Here is a 9,072-nt window from a genome sequence, read left to right as displayed (position 1 = left end):
CTTCGAGATTTCAGAATAGATCTCGGATGTATTCCGCTAAGATGTGACAACACAAGTGCCATCAACATTACGAAAAATCCAGTCATGCACTCAAGAACGAAGCATATCGACATCCGCCATCACTTCCTTTGTGACCACGTGCTCAAAGGGGATGTTGAAGTTACATTTGTGGATACTCATAACCAACTGGCCGATATTTTCACCAAGCCTCTCGCAAAGGAACCGTTTTACAAAATTCGAAAAGAGCTTGGAATATTGGATGAAGGTGACATATAAACTCGTCATAACCTGTCTTATGATGAACCAGGGCAAAGGTACGCAAAAACATTATTATCTTATCAAAGAATAGAAAAAATGGTGTTTTGAACTCTTAATTGCTACTTTTTTACAAAATTTTCAATAAGTAACCGGTTACCACATCCTTGTTAACCGGTTAACCAGTAGCAAATTTGAATTCTGGGGCATTTTTTCTATCAGGTAACCGGTTACCACATTTCTGTTAACCGGTTAACCAGTAGCGTTTCTGACTTCTGTGTTACTTTTTGTTTAACGTAATCGGTTACCACATTTCCTGTAACCGGTTACCTCGCTGCTGTTCTGTTTTTTTTTGAAAAATAAATTTCTTTTTTTTTTAATTCATATCTTTTAAATATATTTGGCTCTTAATTATATGATGTTTTGTATGCTTTTTATATGCATGATCTCCAAACTGTTAATATGTCTTGTCCCATCCTTTTCGATAATGACAAAGGGGGAGAAGAGATTCTCTAGCATATATTGTATGTATCTAACAAACTTGCAGGAACTCAAAATTTCAAAGTCTCCAAATAAATATAGAATTTAGGGGGAGCATTATCATAGGGGGAGCAAACGTGTTAGAACATCAAGTCCGATGACTCTTTCAAGAATCGCCTTTTGAATCGGGTTGTCATCATCAAAAAGGGGGAGAATGTGAAGACATGGCTTCTCGAGTATTTTGATGAAGACAACGATGCACGTACAGGGTCAATCATCAAAGAATGGATCAAGACTTCAATAGAGCAAATTCACACAAAGTTTCAATCATACATAGCTCAAAGTCGCTCGAGAAATTGATCACAAAGGTATTGAAATTAATCTTAATTAATGTTTATATATAAAGTGTTCAATTGATTGTTGCATGCATAATATGATATGGACACTTAGAATTTATTTCAAAATGGTTACAGCTTTTAAAAGTTCTCAATTTTTCCTTTTTTCAATAGTGGTAACCGGTTAACACTTTTGGGGTAACCGGTTAACCCGAAACAAAATTCAATTTCTGGGCAGATTTTGTTAGCATATAACCGGTTAACACTTTCATGGTAACCGGTTACATAGTTTAAAATTTGAATTTTTCTTAATGTTACAATTAATGTAACCGGTTAACACAATTTGGGTAACCGGTTACTACTGAGAATTTTTGTAGAAAAATTGCAACTTTTCATATTTTCAATTCATGCTTCTTATCTATGAACCATGTCATCCATTGGTTGTTTGCACCTGTTTAAAGAGGTTCATAGAAGGATATTTAAACTAAAAATTTTCAGATTGCAAATCACCTCCTTAAAAATTAATTTTCACAATCTTTCTTTGTTTACTATTTTCAAAGATAAGTGTCCAAAATTCATATGCATCATTTGAACACTTCTATAAACATTGTGAGATTGATTATTTCAAAAGGAAAAGATCAATCCTTTGATTGATGTGCAGATATTTCCAGATTATTCAAACTTCCATTTAAATTATACACTTGTTGTTCTTCACATCTTAATTTTTCCAGCATTAGTGGAATTAAGATAGTGAGTGTTTTATCCTTACTTGTTTGATAGTAAGAGATGCATATGAGAGGATTGTTCTCTTATAACTAAGAAGGTTTCCTTGTTGTTTAGAAACAAGAGAGTAACTTTGAGAGGATTGTTCTCATAAGTGGACTTTGTTGGAAATCTAAGAGTTTGTTCTTGGTGGTCTTTGTTGGTCATTGTACAAGTCCAAACAAATAGTGGAAATCTCTTTCTTGTTGGAAAGGGGAATGGATGTACCTTCGGATTGTGAAGGGAACCAGGATAAATCTCCGTGTCATTATTTTTCTGCACTTTACCACTTTCCTAAACACCATTATAAACCAGAAAAATAATCCTTACACCGAGAATATTTCAAGGTTTCTAATTCACCCCCCCCCCCCCCCTCTTAGACTGATTTCAGACTTACACTTTTTTGTTAGTGCCTTCTGAGAGGTTGAGGGAGAGTGAGGGATTGAATTTTGTGTATTGAGAGGGTGAGAAATGAATTATTTTTGGAGAGTGTGAGGTTGAAGATTAAATGTGATGGATGAATCCAAAGTTTGATTGGATGGTGAAGGTGATGGTGATAAATGATTTTTAGTGTGAGGTTTTGATTCAATGATGATGAATAATTGGAAGCTCAGTGATGAAAGGAGAATGAATGGTGAATGACCGAGGGATGAAGTTTAGGGTGATGGTGAAGCTTTTATAAAGGTGAAGTTGGTTGAGCATAAGGACTTAGGAAAGTTAGTTATACTTAGAAGAGTGTGAGAGTAAGTTATGGTTGGGATTGGTAAGATTATGTTACAGTTAGTGAGAAATTATGTTAGAGTTTTGGATTCCTGTTATGAAGTGAATGATTAGATTGTAGTTATGATAGGTTTTCTGTTATGTAAAGTTTGTAATGGATTGATTGTATGTGTTGTTTGTATAATGGACTGCTCTGATGATGCATTTTTTGTTGCTGCTAGTGTTGTTAGATGAATGCTTGGCATTTGGGATAACTGTTATCATGAAATGTTAGATGATTTTGTATTGCTGTTAATTATTGTTATGCATGTTGTTATGCAGTTAGGTCTACCATGGAATTTCGTCATATTTAATGTGAACATCTACTTGTTTCTGATTTCCTATTTTGCATTATTGGCTTGAAATGAATAATGGTTTGTGAAATGAATGTGATGCACTAGTTAATATGCAGATAATTAGGGTTAATGCTCGAATGTTAATGTTTATCATGAGTTTGCTATGGTTGTTTTTCATTTCTATGTAATGCTTGAAGTGAATGTGAGCTTGAAATAATGATTTTTTGTTGGTATGTGAATGTAAGTTAGGGCTGTTACATGGTAGTTTGCAATGAACTAAAGTCAGGCTATGTTACGAATTGAATGAATGTGAGTTTTTGAATCAAGTTAGTATGGCTAAATGGTATGATATTGAATGGTAATTTGATATTGAATTTTCTTAGGAATGTGAATGCTAATGTGTATGTATGTTACATGATAACATGGTTTGAAATGTTTTGTAGGGTATTTGATAAAAATGGAGATTTGAATAAGGCATCCAAGATGGGTTGCACTTGAAGCAACATGGTGAAGGAAAAATCAAAAGGACATGTGGAGTTTTGAATATTCAAGCAAAGATGGGAATTAGGTTTAGGATAGGTAAAATTGGTCAGTTGACTTTGGTCAACTAGTTGACCAAAAAGTCAACAGTTGACAAAAAGTCAACTTTGGTAGAAAAATGTATTTTTTTGTATGGAATGATATGTAATGACTTTGTGATGTATTGAATTGTTTGATATTCGTTTGACATGGAAGTGGACTTTGAATGAATCATGAAATGAATTTGAATGAAACATGGATTTTGAATTAAGTGAACTTGAATGAAGCATGAGCTAATGGAATGAACCTTGAATGGAATGAATTTGAATGAATGATGCACTTGCACAAATGAACCTTGTCTTAATATGAAAGGCCTATGAATCATGTCGGTTGAATGAATGAAAATAACCTCAACCGAACAATTAAGACCATGAACATGAATGAAATATCTTGCCATGCCATGAACCTCAGCCAATCAGTTAGGACCTTGAACATGCATGAAATAGATCTTAACATGACATAAACCTCAGTCCAAAAAATGAATCATAATCAAGCAGATGAATCCCTCATGAATGACCAAATGGTCCAGATGAATCCTCAAACTTACATGCACACACAACGGATGATAGTGCCATAATCAGAACTTAGGGTTTTAGGGATTGGTTGATCAGGATGATACTTTCAATTCAATATCAAAATCACCAATGTCGTGATCACAAACCATGGTTCAAGAATTTGGGTTTCAAGCTATGCTCCATGATCAATAGAACTAAGATGAAGGATTCACAAATACAAACATACCATGGAAGAACCCTTAGCTTAAAACTCATCCTCCAATCAATGCTTTATGTGATCAATACCTTTGAATCAATGATTTTTTATTCTTAATGCAAAAGAATGTACTACGATACTAATGGATATATAGATGTAATTCCAAGCCAAAAGGTTAGACGAAAATGAAAAAGGGAGGGAAAATTTTGGGGTATGACAAATATCCATTTGATAAAGAATGATATTATGATTTACAATAAAGGAAATGAAAAGACGAATAGACTCTAACCTGGACAGCGGTGCAAAGGTTTCAATATAGTCAATTCCCTTTTGTTGACTATAGCCTTGTGCAACCAGTTTGGCTTTGTTCCTTACCACTTCTCCTTGCTCATTCAACTTGTTTTTAAAGACACATTTGGTTCCTATCACATGAGTTCATTTGGGTTTGTCCCTAGAGTGTTCGGGTGACACATAACCAAGACCTATTTTCCCATTTATGCGTACTTCATAGATCATGGAAGCCATTTTACTTATATTTATGTTTCGTGCAAGGAATTTTTGAAAAGTCATGCCATACATCTTTATGACATTGTCATATTCAAAAGGAGTCTCTGAAAGAATTTCCTTTTCGAGTTTTTTACTCTTGCTTGTTAAAGTAGTGTTATCTTTATAAAGAACAAAACTTTTTTCTTTCATACTATAAATTTATTTCTCTAGCTCTTTAAGGGCTTCAAAATCAGCTACATGGATTCTTTTCAGATCCTTGTGTCTGTTCTAAAGACTCTGAAACTTTTCAAGAATTTCAGTGAGACAGGACTCGACTTCAGAATGAGTAAGATTAAAGAATACCTCATTTGAGTCTGAATCTGATTTTGATACAAAGTCAGGTGCTTCTGAGTTAGCCATTAGTTCCATGTCTTCCTCTAAAGCTTCTGAGTCATCCCAAGTAGCCATAATGCCCTTCTTCTTTTCTCTGAAGGGTTTCCTTTTAGGCATGAGTTTAGGACACTCATTTCTGTAGTGCCCAGGTTGCTTGCACTTAAAACAAGTGACTTCTTTGTCATCTTCAGACTTCTTCTACCCAGAGGTTGACTCAACATGTCCACCTGTTCTTCTGTGGCCTTTGAACCTTGTCTCTCTTTTCTTCCAAAGATGGTTGACCATTCTGGAGAGTAAAGACAACTCATCTTCTTCTTTTGAACTTTATTCATACTCTTCTTCTTCAGCTTGAAAAGCTTTGGCCTTCTCAGATTTATATTTGGATTTTAGAGCCACAACCTTGATCTTTTTCTAAGGTTCATCTTTCTCAAGTTCAATATCATGACTCACCAAAGAACTTATAAGTTCCTCCAAAGTTATTTTGTTCAAATCTTTTGACACCTTTAGTGTTGTCACCATAGGCCTCCATTTTTTAGATAGACATCTGATGATTTTCTTTATATGATATGAGGTGGTATAGCCTTTGTTCAAGACTTTTAATCCAGTTACAAGAGTTTGAAATCATTCGAACATTTCCTCAATCATTTCATCCTTTTCCATTTTGAAATATCCACATTTCTAGATTAAAGCCAAGGCTTTTCTTTATTTAACTTGCTCATTTTATTCATGAGTCATTTTCAAAGAATCAAATATAGATTTAACAGAGTCTCTATTTGTTATCTTTTCATACTCATAATAGGAAACGACATTCAACAATATAGTTCTGGATCTATGATGATTCTTGTGATCCTTCTTTTTCTAATCGTTCATTTTTCTTATTTTAAGCTTAATGCCATTATCATCTATAGGATGTGTGTAACCATCTAACATCATACCCATAGGTCAACATCACAACCTATGAATAAACTTTCGATTTTATCTTTCCAATAGTCAAACTTTTCTCCATCAAAGATTGAAGGTTTAGCAGAATAATGATCTTTATCATTGTTTGGTTGTGCCATAATATGTTTTACAAGAATGGATCTTTATCTGACACAGATATGTGTTTGATACAAAGTAGTCAAAATCATAACCGATGCTCTGATGCCAACTGAAGGTGCAAGAAACACAAGAAAATGAGGTTTGGATTGGGTTTCTAGATTAATAAACTTTTTTCCACCCAATATATCAAACAACAACGACAATGATAAAGATAAGAACACAAGTATTTTATACTGGTTCGTAGTTAACAAAGCTACGTCCAGTCCACCCACTTGAGTGATTTTTCCTTCAAAAAGGAATTAATCCGATAATCAAACTGATTATACAACTCAAAGACCAATTGTCTAATTTTGAATACACTTAGTCTCTCAAAGAAATTAACCAAAGTTAATAAAACATGTTTTTGTGTTTACAAGATGCTTCAATAAGCAGATACACAACTTTTAAATCAAATATTACACTTAACAAAAATATTCAAAGAGTTTATATTCTAAATGCATAAGTGTGAGAAACACTTCCTTTATATTTTTCTATACACATATCCTGAGTGTAAGCATTGATGATTTTTTAGTGCATGTATATGTGTGTGTATATATTTCAATCTTCAAGGACCTCTTTATATAAATGAAAATAGATCCGTTGGAGGGTGAAGTTAGAGTTATCCTCAAAGTATTAGTTGTATGAATGTCACTTCATATACAACAATAGAGTGATGCTAGGAGCAGAGAGTTGGTGAGGATGATGGGACGTGAAAAGTTTCTTTGGTACAAGGTACACTACTTTACATAGAAAGTAGATTTACTTGTGTACTTCTGTTACAACAATAAGCGTTAACCTTTTGATATATATCTTCTATTCATTGGCTTCTTATGCAAGTGGATTTAAAGTTTGAGTAGGGATCATAGTCAACCTTCAGAACTTTGGTGAGACTTCAGAGTCTTTGGAGTAATGGGTTCTGAGATTTTTAGAAGCTGGTAGTAATAATCTTTTATTAGAGTATGTTAGATGGTTTCTATTCAGAAATGTTGGCTTTTGATAGATCAAAGCCGACTTCATACATCAAACTTGACTTATTTGTCAAGCATGCCTTTATCATATCATTTGATTCAGAGTCTGAGTTTGTTTCCGATTTTCTGCACACTCATCAAAATAGTTAGAGTATAAAATTATCCTGTACACTTTTGTTACCATAAAAAATCAAGGACAATTGTAGAACCAAATTTGTTCTCTCTCTCTCTCTCTCTCTCTCTATATATATATATATATATATATATATATATATATATATATATAGTCAGGATCAAATGACACCAATGTGTCAAACTAGTAACGTGACACTTCTGATAATTCTTTACTCTATGTCTGTTTAACAAAATCCGCCATTACATTGAAAGCTATTATCATATAGGTCACGCATATAAAATTTCACATCATTCAAAAATCATTTGATATGTTAAAGAGAATGATAAAAATTAACGATTTTCATGAAGTTTTATAAGACATTAGTTTTTATGTATCTCGTTGACATGTCAAATAATTTTCGATTGATATTAAATTTTATAGACATGATCTATATGATAATAGTTTTCAATCCAACGGTTTATTTTGTTTTACAAATATGCAGTAAAGAGTTATCGGATGTGTCATGTTATTAAATTTGACACATTAGTATCATTTGATCCTGACTCATATATATATATATATATATATATATATATATATATATATATATATATATATATATATATATATATATATATATATATATATATATATATATATATATATATATATATATATAATTTTATCATTAATTAATAAAATCTCTAAAACATTGAGATATTTGTAGAAATATTCAACAAACTCCTAACACAAGTCTAATTTAAATATAACATCAGGAAATACCCTTACCTTAATGTGTTTCCCTCTGAATCAAAAATAACTCCACGATCTGATTTTACAAACGACAACTCCAAAGAACACTCTCAAGAACGATACCGTAACGAAATAAGAGGATTATTGATATTTTAAAATTGTCGTTGAGTAGGAATATTTTATGTGATAGTTTTTTCTTCTTTGAACCTATGGAGTTTTAGAGATGGACGTTGAAAGAAAGTGGGGATCATGAGTGAATAATAATATATTCATTTGGGGAAATAATTGACTTAGTTTTATTATTAATATTATTATTATTATCATTATTATCATACTCACAATACTGATTCCACAATACATACTACGCATCATTCCTCCTTCTATTACTATTTATGTTTTACTATATAATATCTATTTAAATAGTTTTTTTAATTATCATAAAATTTAATTTAATTATCAAACATTATATATTATTTTACATAAAATAAATATATTAACAAAATAAAAATTAATAAAGCAAACATCTCATAAATTAAGAATTAAGAACAACCAATTAAAAACTCATCATATTATGGTCACGAAATAAATCAATGAAAATAGATTGTTCGATAATTAACTAAACGATGAAGACTAAAGGTTCCTAACTAATAATTAAAAATAGGGGTTTTACACTAAAATCCTAAAAAATTACATTGTAAAAAGGTATCTTACTCTAACTCTTTTGTATTACATACTTTCTATTCAACACATAAGTGGGACTATTCTTGCAAAAAATATCATGAATCCCATAAGGTTGAGTTTCACCTTCAGCCTTCTCAATGATGACTTCACAACCAAACAACAAGAAATTATATACTTTCAACACTTTGCCGACTGAACCATTATGAGAATTCATACCCTAGCCCTAGAAGATTTCAAAGAATGCAAATTTTTCAAAAACTTTGAAGAACTCAACCTCTCCACCGTACTCTATATGCCTTAAAAATGATCTACACCTCCCTTTTGAAGATGTTCTTTTTAAACTTTCATCTCACTGATGGAATACTTCAAAGCAAATTAAGAAAACACATGATAAATATCTCGGTGGAAGAATTTGGAAT

Source organism: Lathyrus oleraceus, chromosome 5, assembly GCF_024323335.1.
Source record: "Lathyrus oleraceus cultivar Zhongwan6 chromosome 5, CAAS_Psat_ZW6_1.0, whole genome shotgun sequence".
NCBI lineage: Eukaryota > Viridiplantae > Streptophyta > Magnoliopsida > Fabales > Fabaceae > Lathyrus > Lathyrus oleraceus.
The sequence above is the reverse complement of the archived record's forward strand: the minus strand, read 5'-3'. Positions refer to the sequence as shown.